The sequence below is a fragment of the Selaginella moellendorffii genome, unplaced genomic scaffold (genome assembly GCF_000143415.4).
Source record: "Selaginella moellendorffii unplaced genomic scaffold, v1.0 SELMOscaffold_145, whole genome shotgun sequence".
NCBI classification, from domain to species: domain Eukaryota; kingdom Viridiplantae; phylum Streptophyta; class Lycopodiopsida; order Selaginellales; family Selaginellaceae; genus Selaginella; species Selaginella moellendorffii.
The window spans coordinates 299387-312296 of NW_003314406.1; the positions used below are offsets into that span (position 1 = coordinate 299387).

General features: G+C 41.4%; 1 pseudogene; it reads left to right on the plus strand.

Annotated features, from left to right (window-relative positions):
• Positions 1-7943: 7943 nt before the first annotated feature.
• LOC112343350 lies at positions 7944-8835 on the plus strand (annotated as a pseudogene).
• Positions 8836-12910: the final 4075 nt, after the last annotated feature.

A 12910-nucleotide genomic window follows, 5' to 3' on the forward strand; every position in this document is an offset into this window, starting at 1 on the left:
ACAGCAATCCAGCCTGAGCAGCCTATGGAAGAAATGCAAGAGGGGGATGAGGAGCCAGAGAAAGATAATGAGCAGGAAGAGCAGAAGGACGAAGAGGAGGACGAAGAAGAGGAGGACGAAGAAGAGGAGGACGAAGAGGACTTGGATGGTCCTCACAATGGTGACGATCACAATAACGACGATGACGATGATGACGATGATGGCCAGCCTGAGGTGGCCAAAGAGCAGCGGAGGAAGGTCATACAAGACAAACCATCAGGTAAATAATAGTACATCCATTCCTAACCTTTTACCATTTCTAACATTGTCCATGTAGGTCGCAGAAGAAATGGTAAGTAGAGATTATTCAGTTGAATTAAGATACAAACTCTAGCCTTTAGTGTCGAGGAAGGATAGTGCCAAGCAAGGGTCGAAACGTATGTCCAATCCTTCAGAATCAGCAGTGCGCCCAAGTGATATCGGTCCTAGTTCCTCAATAGCAGTTGATGGTAAATACAGTATAGTCGATTCAATGTGCTAATGAGTTTGTTTTTAGTAGCCAGTAGGGAGGATACCATCTCAATCGAAGGGAGATATTTGGACATGCATATGGATCCGCCAATGGACTCTACTTGCCTGCAAGAGTCATCAAAGCTGGTGGAGGCTACTATCCATATCAACGCCAAGCAAGCTGACCACGCTCCACTTGATGCTGCCCATACCACTGAGTCAATCTTGTCCACGTATCCAACTGACGGTGACCAGGCGCCATTGGACCCGCATGAGGCCGCCCCAGCCGCCGAGCCGGTCGTATCCTCATTTCCAACGTGTGCCCAATCGTCTGACTACGCGCCGTTGGAACCACCCTACACCGCCCCTGCTGCCTGTTCGGTCATGTCCACTTTGCCAACGGAGGCACCAGCTGAAATGGCGTGTGATCACACGCCATCGGAACCACCCCATGCCACTGTTGAGCCAGTTGTACCAGAGTCTACAGCTGAAATGGCATGTGCCCACACGCCATCGGATGCGATTGACCCCACATTGCAGAGGAGAGTATTTCCGCCCTTCACGTTTCCTCGACCAAAACCCTCTGAACGACCATCGGGAGCACCATTCGCTAATATTGTAGATGGTAAAATTGACTTGTACCATTTTTTATGCTAACGCATTTCATTTCAGAGTCACGGCGAAAGTACTGTATCGTTTTTGATCTGAACGGTGTCCTTTTCTCCCATGAGCGTGGCTCGTCCTCGAATGTCACTGCACCCTCCAAAGCCTGCGGTCGCAAGTTGGTCAAAAGAGACAGATTCACATTAATCACACGGGAGAAACTGCGGGATCTAATAATGACCATGCGACACTTAAAACAGAGGGCCGGGTTCAATTTGCAATTGGGAGTTTGGACATCCATGATGCGCCACAATGCATTAACGTTGCTACAGATGATGCACGATCAGACGCGAGTAATATTACCATTTGACTTTCTCCTAACGCAGGAGGATTGCTTGACTATGGTCCATGTGAGGGGTAGCAAGCCCATCTTCGTCAAGGCAGAGGCTGTAGTGATGAACCGGACTGCTAGGTCAAGTGAACTCCTCATCATCGATGACTCGCCGATTAAAACTGCAGCGAACATGCACACATATGCAGTGCACCCCATCTCTTGCAGTATGGAAACTAGGGAGAAGAAACCGTATGTTCTGGGGGACCTTGCAAAACGGCTTGAAGCGATGGTGATAGAGAACCGGCCAGTCCAGGAGGTGGCTGCAGAAATCAACCAAATGGCAGATGGAACGGTATATCAGAAGCCATTTGATCGGACAGACACCAGTCATCATTTATGGCATGTATATTGTCTAGCCAAGCACTATCCACATCTCCATAATCTGCTCAACCGGATGGGTTCTTCGACCACTGAACATGAGCGTGGACGTATTAGAGAAGAGATGGCATTACTATTGGGTTTAAATCCTGATAGTGTGGAGAGTGATGAAATTCCAAGATTATTGTATAGGCGTTGGAGGCAAAAAATAACAGTCTGAGATGGCATGTATTTATTTAAAAATGTAACTTATTATGGCATGGGGTTCCATGCCATTGTATTAATATTAAAAGACAATTCTTTGAGAGGATTTGCATTATACTAGAAGTGTTACAGCATGTTATTGGAAGTCTACGAAGTTGTTTTATTAATAAGGGGAAAGTAAAGATTGAATGGGGACTTGGGCTCCACCTAGACTCGGAGCAACTGAGCCAATATTAAAAGGATGGAAAGAAATTGGACGACGATGACAAGGAGAAGAGAGAGGTGAAGCAGTGAGAAGTGATTGAGTAGACATTTCCTTGTTTAAAATAAAATGGCATGTGCCTCAATGCAGTTGAATTTTGTTATATTTATATACTATATAAAGGTTTGGAAACCTTATTTTACAAGTGGGATAATGACAATTCCCACTTTAACGAAATAGAGCTTTTGGGTGACCAATGATGAACAGGAACCTTGATTGGACGAGCATCCCTGGTTGGAATCGGATGACATGTGGCAATTTTGGCCCCAGACGATAGGTCAAATTCAAAGAGATTAAAATACTCCTTCATGAGCCAGTCAACCATTGCAACACAAAGATCGTCAGAGGGATCGGAAAAAGGAAGAGAAGAACAAGATGGAAACATAGGAGGAAATAGTGGGGGAACAAAAGTAATGGAAGCAGAGGTAGAAGTAGAGGGACAAAGAGGTACGGAAGTGAAAGGAATGGATGAAACATAAAGAAGTATGAGATAAGGGGGAGAAGCCTCAAAGTCACACTTGGCATGATTGCGCTACAACCAATCCATACCAAAAATGAGGTCAAAAGCTTGACTCGGCACAACCCGCAACGACTGCAACTCAAGCTCGAGATCGCCCAGATGCACAACTAGGTCCGCCTCATCCCGTGCACATGCATGTGTATAGCCGTTGCCATAAAGAATAAAAACTGATTCCGCCACATGACACAAGTGTAGACGATAACGTGTGGCAACAGGTCGAGCAATAAAAGATAAACTCGAACCTATATCAACCAACACAGAGAGAATAATAAGAGACCTCTTGTTATAAAAACGAGCTTGGAAAGTAAACACTGGATGAACTAGTGCCGAGTGAACCCCTTAATGATACTCCTGAAAGAAAGATGGAGGGGTCACTGACTTATTCGCGCAAAGTCCCTCCATTACTCATGCAACTCCTCATTTCCCGGATGCATCTCAGTGTTCAAACTGTCCACTACAATAACACTAATGGGACGTTGCTGACACCAAGGTCTCCACCCAGGAAATGGAGGTCGCCAATCCGGAAAATGCCAACAATGCCGATAAATATGACCAACTTCATCATACGCCCAACAGCAAACATCATGGCCACGACCTCGTCTTTGCCCTTGTCCTTGGACTCAAGCAGCAGCAGCATCAACCTCCATTGGAACAGAACCATCACCCATAGGAAGTGGAGCTAAAGGACATGCAACGAGAAGTGGAAGAGGCGACGTCTCATAATGTTGTGCCAAATGAAAAGCGTCATCAAAGGTGGCGGGAGCAAGTGCATGCACAAGTCAGACAAAATCTTGACGAAGTGCTGGCCAAAACATTCCTAGCTTGATCCGCTCCAACATATTTGGCTCTACACGAAAAAAAAGACTTCGGAAACAAACGCCAAATTGCATCACCAACTTAGATGGCCCTTGGCGAAGACGATGCAATTGTTGGAAGGCATCATCACAGTCATTGGCATGTCCGAAGGCGCATTTGACAACGTCCGGGAGAACACTCCAATCCCTACAAGTGGCTGCGCTTAAACCATTGTACCATTGCAATGCTGTCCCGTTGAGACACGTGGGAAACTCACGCAAACATCGAGCATCATCCCAAGAATGATATGTGGCAATCACCGTGAAGTGATCAAACCAATGGTACATATCATCCCCAAGAGTCTCATGAAAGAACTCCTGCCGAACACGAGGATTGGCACCAAGAGCAAGAGGAGTTGTACCACATGCCATGAACGTTGCCATCAACTGAGTTTAGTTGTTCAATTGCAAGTGCATAGCATCAAGCAATTGTACCAATTGCTGCTCAAGAGTCAAAAGAGGAGATTGCTGATCTGCCATGAAAATGAACGAAAAAGAAAGAGCAAAAGAAGAAAAATGATGAAAAGCTAGAAGGAAATGGTTGATCTAGACAATGCAAAAAGCTAGATCTAAAGCAAAATCCTGAAAGGAAAGAACAAAAGAAAGGAAATGGAAAAAACTAGATCTAAACAATGCAAAAGCTAGATCTAAACCAAAATCCCAAATTTAAGCACTCTCCAGGGACAATCAAAGGTGCCCCTCATCTCCACCAATGTGAATACTTGGAATATAGAAAAGGAATACAGAAAATGTGCATATCAATTAGCCCAAAAACCTTAGTTTATATATAGGAGCGAGTGGTCCGAATTGAAGCAAATCCGACAGCTACCAAAATCCCACTATGCTAATATTAGTATATGGCATCGTAGTCGTACACTTGGCCCTCACAACAACAAATAGTTAAAATTATTAATTCCTCTACTTTAAGTTAGAATATATCATATTTTTATTGACATTATTTTCCCTAGATTATAATTAAACAAATTTATGTTTTTAAATTATACTTAGTTTTTTTTAAAAAATTAATAAAAGATCTCTATAAATACGTAGTAGTTATTTTTTTAATATTTAGGTTAATTTTTTAGAAATTTGTATATGAAATCCTCTCATTTGATGACAGGAATATTTATTCTTTGTAAGAGAGATAGTTAAAATTCAGAGCATTATATTATATATCATTAAAATTCTTTTATATTTTGTATAGAGCAAATGAATTAACATATTAAATCTACGATTCAATTAATTTATTTAAATTTCTGGCATCATAACAATGTTATTGAGGCTAAAAGATTTCACAAAAGGTGAATTCTTACTTTGATATTAGGGTATTGATTATACAGAATCTTTTTTTTTAACCATAACATATCAGAAAATTTAAAAATTGTCCATAGATTAATTTAATAATAAGAAAAGCTAAAGTGATGATGAATGACATTTTTTTTAGATAGTAGCCTTTTGTATTGTGTCTATTGTTGTTTCAATCATATCTTTAACTTTACATCATTATTTTTTTAATATGTTTTTCATGTATCAATGCACAAATTATTAGTCTTAATAAAGTATTATAACTTTATGATATTGCACAAATCTTACACTATATTTGAGGTAACCGACAACTCAATGTGATTAGATTTATTGATGAATGTGTAATAAGTATTATAAGATTATTTTAAAAAATAAAACTAATTTACAATATATGGCAAAAGTTACATATCACTTTGTCAAGTTAAAATAGCTGAAGCTATTCAACTCTTCTATTTTAACTTATTAAATATTTCATGTTGTATTGTCTGTACTTATTTAATTTAATGTTATAGTATATTGCTTCATGTGTCTGCTATATACCATCTTTATACAACAAAATTATGTTTAATTTTATTAATGAAGTATGATGATGCTGAGATTCCAGCTCTGCTAGAAATTATAGATTAAAATAAATATCAAAAAATTCCAAAAGAAAATTAATTATATTTTTAGTGATTTCTTTAGATATTACAATAATTTTTGAAATGAATAGTTTTAATTAGTTTATGGTATACTTGTAAAACTTTATATGAGTAATGGAGAGAGTAGTTTTTTGAATAATGTTTAGTGCTAATAAGTTTAAAGTTTATTAAGTGCATAAGAATAAGTCTAATACTATTTTAAAACCTTTTATAAGAAACAATAAAACGGAATATACCAATAATTATTAATTAAAAGTTACTCTTTTATATTTCTCATTTGCAGAGATTATATTGAGTCTATGCATGAAATGGAAGCCCACTTTCAATGAAGCATAAAGCAATTTTTAATTATAGTGTAAAGTTGTGTGTATTTAGAGAAAAAAGTGCTCCACCAAGGAGAAGAACATCAATTTACAGGTAAAGAGTATATTTGTTTGGAAAGAGTAGGATTATTTTTGTTTACCCATTATCAGAGAAATTAAAGTAGGCTCTGATTTACAGGGAATGTGGTTTAGCTTTCAAAGTTTCTACAGACAGGTGGTTATCCATTACATTTCATAAAAGGGCTTTTGGAAACATTGAGTGAAAGTGAAGTCCTCTTCACATGGTAATGGTTTGAGGTTTCTTTCTGTAGCCTCCTATAAGAACTCTCAGCTTGTCCGAATCTGATTCAAAGATCTGTTTCTAGAGGATTCTCATGCAACTAAATTCAACAGGTGGTAAAGATCATATGGAGAAATGGCTGTATACCTTTAAGTCAGTGATAGACCTTGCTATGATAATAATCTGTGTCATCATTGAAGTGTTTGGTCCTGAGTCCTGGCTAAGAACCATACTCTTGGTTGAATCTAGTGCCACAGTCAATGCTTTGATTCCTTACACAGCATTCCTTACATGGCCTTGATTGTGTCTGTAGGAAAATCTGGGATTCCAGATCAATTTGTCTCTACAGAAAAACAACCTTGCTGCTAGAAAAAAATAAAACCAACCAGCAGCTGGTGCTTCAGTTTGGTTCTTCCAGGTCTTTTTGAGGGAAATAATAGTTCTTAGCTTCATTAATGCATTGTTTAAAGACGGGAAATCAAAATCAATAATTGATGTTATTATTTGTCTGTTTTGTAATATAAACACAAGAAAAATGACTGTCAGACTTGAGCGTAAGAAACTTGCCTGGTTGTTTTTGTGCTCATTTGTGTGAGTCTCAAAGAGACAGAGAAGTGAGTTTATACGTCGCTGCAATTTTGTTCTGTCATGCCACATCCATAGAGAGACAAAATTTATGTGGAGATGCAGCAGCTGGACAGGCAAATGAAAGGTACCTCTAAGACACCAAAGTGGAGGCCATTTTTTGGATAAACAAAAAACAGATGTGCGACCTCCAATGCCAGACCTGCGAACTGAATTGCCTTGGTCCATCAACCTTGAGGCACGACTGAATTGCCTGCGCAATGTAGGAAAGACATTGGAAAGGAGACAAGGGCTTTTTAGCCAGGAGACTTTATTGTATATACAATGATGGCCAGCTGATAATCCAGTGAGCAATAGGTTTAATGTACTTAGTTGAGCCCTCCAAAACACTCTTGCAAGTTAAGCAAGAACCCAAGGTTGCCATATGAAGATTGTGCCAAGCACTGAGCAGCAAAGATGCGGTCCACGTTTGCTCAGATTCTCGATGAATTCCACAAGACAATGTGGGAATCATCAAGCTTGTATAAGCCCATGCTGACCATTTGCATTTAATCTACTTTCTACATTGAAGATCCACTGAAGGCCATGTTTTCTTGAGGTTCTTTCTCTCATTGTCTCACATCTTGTACGAAAGCATTGAGATGGTGACGATACAGTGCCTGGCCCAAGACACGCACTTAGCAAAGATGCGACCTCCACTTTGTTGAGAGATCAGATCAGTGCTTTATTCATTATACGCATTTTTGTGCCCAGTTTTTCCTGCATTTTGAATCAAGTTCAGTGACTGATGAACTTGAAAAGCAGATGAAGATACCAGAAAGGCACCTTACATAAAAGCCCAGCCTTCACTCAGTCTTTTACTCGTCCGATTCACTCAGAGATCCCAAGCTCCCCTTGCAGACCTTTTTTAAATGAACCTGCACCCAAAGCCGAATAGGTTTGTAGACCAGATCAAAACCTAATAAACCTACAAATAAAACATAAAAACTAATAATAAAAGCATTAAAATAACTTACCAAATGGATACCCATAGTTTCCCTGTTACCAGTGCTTTTGAGGAATTCATATGTATAAAATTTTTCAAAGTTCTTTTTAGTAACTACAGGTATTTTCAATACATTGCAAAAACCATCAGCTTTGAAAGGAGAAAGTTAGTGCGGCTGATATGCTGCTATGGATGGTTTGGCAGACATTCTTATATGCAATCTTCCAGTGTGGTAGCCAGGAGCAGCACGTTTACGGGCAGGAGGGCCAGGTTTTCCATGGATCAGCTGTGCTGCTGCCGCCCCCCACAGCGGCCCCTGCCAAGGAATCTCTCCAGCTCGTGACAAGGGAGGAGTGATTGGGGCTCTACGAGGACATGATCCCTGGTCAGATGTATTATAGGAGCAAGATGTTTGTATTTGTACAGCAATGGACAGGAGGCCGTGTCCACAGGATTCGTCAAGGCACTCAAGGAGGACTACATTTGCAGCACTTACTGAAATCACATCCACGCGCTGAGAAAAGGTGTCCCTGCCAGGCAAGTGATGAGCGAGCTCTTCAGCAAATCCACTGGCTGGGCACGGCCAAGGTGGATCCATGCATATGTTCTCCGCTGCTAGGAGGATTTGCTTTCATCGGTAATGGGATCCCCGTGGCGACTGGAGCAGCCTTCTCAACCAAGTTCTTGCGGGAAGTTCTCAAGGATCTCAGTGTGAACGCAGTGACGCTGGCGTTTTCAGGGATGGGACTTGCAACAATGGGCAGTTCTTGGAGTGCTTGGACATGGCGGTGCTGTGGAAGCTGCCAATTGTCCACGTGGTGGAGAACAACCTCTGAGCGATCGGCATGGACCACTTTTGAGCTATGTCAGTGCTGGATATCTGGAAGAAAAGAGAGGCTTTTGTATGCATGGAGTTCACGTCGATGGAATGGACGTGCTCAAAGTCAGCGAGGTGGCCAAGGAAGCCATTGCGAGAGCTTGGAGGGGTGACAGCCCGACATTAGTGGAGTGTGAGACTTATTGGTATATAGAGGTCATTCTCTCACCGATCTGGACGAGCTCTGGAAGCCTGGTAAGTGCCTTGCTTTGTTCTTCGTGGATAACACCATGAAGCGGAACCTAAACCCTTTTTGTGCCACGTGACAGATGCCACGTGTCCATGCCACGTGTCCATAAGAACCCGAGGTTCAGGGCCTTGGGCCACTAAACGAAGGAATGGTGCCAAACTCCCAAGCGTAAAGCCAAAGAGTGGTGAAACCGAACCACAGAGCAACTCTCAAGTGTAAAGCCCAAGGAGCATAGGGACAGGAGCCCAGAGCGACTTGGAACAGTCCTGGAGCAACCAGCATCTTAATGCTAGGACCAGCATGCAAAACGGTGCCAAACGGAGTTTGGCGCTATTTCGGCATACTGGTGGCCTAACGCGAGGACATGGGTACTCCACCAGCTAGCATGGTGTGGAACTTGGGCTTAGACCCAAGCCAGATGCAGAATAAGGACATGCACGCAAGCGGGAGCTAGACTATGCCTCAGGTTGGTCGGCCATGCCCGACCTACCCACTATCCCTACTATACATTTGGAACCCCCCAAAGGCCCCCCCCCCCCCCCCCCCTTGAGGAACACACACTTTGGGCTTTCACCCTAAGCCTCCCTTAGTATCAGGAGTTAGTCTCTGGGACAAGCTCGAAACTTACTAAATATGGAATGTCCCTAAATTGTGAATTTGGACATGGGACAAACACCGTTGTGTTCAAGCCGATCTCTATATTCCGTAGATGTGCCAAATGAGCAAATCTGGACACTTTCCATAAATAGCATTTGAGACCAAAATGAGACTAACACAAAGGGCATGATAGCGAGAGTGTTTGGCAGCCATCATCTAGCAAATATTGAGGGACCAATCTCAATATCGCGGGGGTTCCCAACACTAGCAAGTGCAAGCCAACATCATGAGTTTCTCATCACCGTGTCAAGTTTGCTTGACTAAATGACAACTTAGGATTTCCTTCCTTAGTGCCCTTCTGGTCTAAGTGCACATGTGATGACCAGTTTCTCAACTAGCTTAGGCGGAGACTAATAACAGGTCCAACAATACTGACCTTTTGCCATCGTGGCAGTAAGGTAAAAGTGTCCGTAAGGACTGGTCGACAGGTAACTTTCGATACCCGAAGTCACATTCGCAACACTCTCCCCCCTTAGGGAAGATTAACGTCCTCGTCAATGCATACTCCAGTCTAGAATACCGTCAAGGAAACAACTCTAGAAAAAGTTCACAGTACTCACACTATGTGAGAAATGCACCAACTTAAATGAGTTAGGAGGCAACCTCTTTGTCTAACGCGGATGCGCTACCAGCTCAGACACGTTCCAGCCGTCGCCGACAAGGAAATGACCAACAGAATTTGCCACCCTTGCTGCTTTGGGAATCACCCAGCTTACAAAAGTGTGATATGCCCCTGCCCGCAGGGACATAGAGAGAGAAGCTAGAGGCCCCAACCCTCCTAAGCAAAGAAACCAAACCCGTCGGTATGGTTTAGATAGACTACTGTAAACAGGCAGTTAGTTGTTTACACGGTCACGCCCTTTTAACGGAATAAGGAACATCGACAAAGAGGTGGGTTATGTGACCAGTCGATAGTAGCTACCCCATGACTAGAGATTTCAGCATGTACACGAAGTGCCGAAGCTAGTCTGCCTATACTGGCCCAAACTCAAAGATCAATAGATGGACAATATCAAAGTCATAGACAATGATATCTTAGAGACTTATTTATCAGTGAATATATTTTAAATTAGAACACAAAAGTATTCCAATGAAGTTATCATTCGATAAACTAGTATTATAGGATAGGAACCACCAAGAACACCATAATTGGTAAATATAGGAATCACCATCCAACAAAACTCAATAGCAAGCGTATCATCAAAAAAACTTCAATAATAAAACTTAACTATTGGAAATGGTAGACAGTATGCTAAACAACTTACTAAAGATAACTCAAAGAACACAAAGTATCATTGATTAGCAAGCAAGATGCTCGCAAATGTATTACTCGAAGGAAATAACATCCCAATATATCAGAACTATATATATAATCTGAATAGATCCTAGCCAACAACACCAAGGAACTCAAGTTGCCTAAGCAAGTGTCAGCAACATCCTATTGATGTCTTAAACCCAAGAGACCAATCCAGAGCAAACCACAAAGAACATGTGGTAATGCGAGAAGCCAAAAGCCATCAAAGAGAATAACTAACCATCATGAAAGATCATCAATCATCTCGTCAATAAAGAGATGCAGAATCATCATGAAAGAAGAATCCACCATTATGAAGAATGGCAAATCATTCTATATCAACAATAATCAAACAAAACTTTTTTTGACAAGGATAATCAACTATTTTAGATGATAGTCAATCATCACCAATGATTGCTAAATGCAAATACTAACTTCAACATCAAAGCTAATAAGCCAAAATGTCTTCCCCAATGACTTCTAACAAATGGAACAATGAGCATAAAACTCAAAGAACCAAAAGCGTGAAGAACCCTATAGCTAAGTCTTGCTTAATAATGATCACGAATCTTGCATAAACTAACTTCAATGCTAAAAAGAAAATCATGGTATAACCCATAATATCCTCCTCAACACATCCATAAGCTAAACTTCATAATGCAAAGCTAATGAAGAGTATGTCTGCATCAATCCAAAAGCTAAGCATAACACAGTTATGCTCGACAAGTAATCACCAAATGATCCTCCATGAATCCATCTATAGCAAGACATAACTCACTTTATAACAAGCACAAGAAAAATCATCAATGATCAATATATTCCAACTCAAACCCCAATAAGGATTCAAATATTCCAATATCTGTAGAGTTAGCATAGTCCACGACTAAATCACCTTTCAAGGAAAAGCCAAAGCTCAACCCCTCGTCTAAAACACAATTAACTCAAACTTGTCACTCAGTTCATTTGAACGTCAACATAGTTGCTAATTAGCAAATGCACAAATGCTAATAACACAAAGTCATGGCCAAATCATCAACACTATCTCTATCGAGAGTAATGAAATGCAATATCAATCCTAAGGATAGACATCTCATCTCACTTGAATCTCAACATCAATAATGTCAACGACAAGGCATCATTTTAATGCTATCAACACTAGAACAAAGCTAGAAGAAAGCACGAGTGTATCACCACTTAAGACTTTCTAGCAACCAAGCTAACCAAAGTCGAAAATACCTTAGTCGGTATCTGAGACCAAATCTTCAGCAAAACTCAGTTATAGATAACACTTCCTCAAGGAGTGAATCACCACATCCAAGACTCAATGAAACCCAACACTATAAACTAAACACAATCAAATGATATTGACAGAGGTAGAGTCGAAATGCCAATATGGAAAACCCACATAAGTCTAATGACACGATCCTCCGCAACACCATCCGGTAAAGCAAGCCCATCACCGCTAAATCATCATCAAGTGAAGCAAGTATTAGAGGTCCTCAACAAAGTCTATAAGCAACCATTAGTCGCAAGGCAACCAACAATCACTCTTCAACTTGCCTTCACAAGACCCAAACACTAAACTTGCGCCATTGAGTTATATACTTGTCCAACATGAACGTAATACCCTAGATACGAGATAAAGGTTCATTGATAAGCACAAACTAAATAACCACTCGAATCCAACTCAACTGTAATAAGCTCACCAACACGTCTAGTCAATAACTCTGAGGTTCAGGGCCTTGAGCCACTGAACGAAGGAACGGTGCCAAACTCCCAAGCGTAAAGCCAAAGAGTGGTGGAACTGAACCACGGAGCAACTCCCGAGTGTAAAGCCCAAGAAGCGTAGGGACAGGAGCCCAGAGTGACTTGGAACAGTCCTGGAGCAACCAGCATCCTAATGCCAGGACTAGCACGCAAAACGGTGCCAAACGGAGTCTGGCACTATTTCGGCATACCGGTGGCCTAACGCGAAGACATGGGTACTCCACCAGCTAGCATGGTGTGGAACCTGGGCTTAGACCCAAGCCGGACGCAGAACAAGGACAAGCACGCAAGCGGGAGCTAAACTTTGCCTCAGGTTGGTCGGCCATGTCCGACCTACCCACTATCCCTACTATACATTTGGA